Consider the following 280-nt stretch of genomic DNA (forward strand, 5'->3'; position numbering starts at 1 on the left):
TGCTGTACCCCTTGAAATGCACTGGACATACAGGAGCTTCATGTCAGGGAAGCCCACTATACAAGGATGCGGCTGTGGGAAGGAGTTTTGGGGTGGCAATCAGTGCACATTTGAGAGAATGGACACAGTATTAAGGAAGATCACCCTGAAGCCACACTGCCTGAGTTCCTTGACTTGCTTTGCTTATTGTGCTCACCTATAAACAGGACTGGTGGCTTAGGAGTGGTTGTGGTTACAAATTGGATTGCTAACTGCAAGATCAACAGTTCGAAACCACTCC

This window comes from Echinops telfairi, unplaced genomic scaffold (assembly GCF_000313985.2).
Source record: "Echinops telfairi isolate 266 unplaced genomic scaffold, ASM31398v2 ScPeMD7_1;HRSCAF=3_0, whole genome shotgun sequence".
NCBI classification, from domain to species: Eukaryota; Metazoa; Chordata; class Mammalia; order Afrosoricida; family Tenrecidae; genus Echinops; species Echinops telfairi.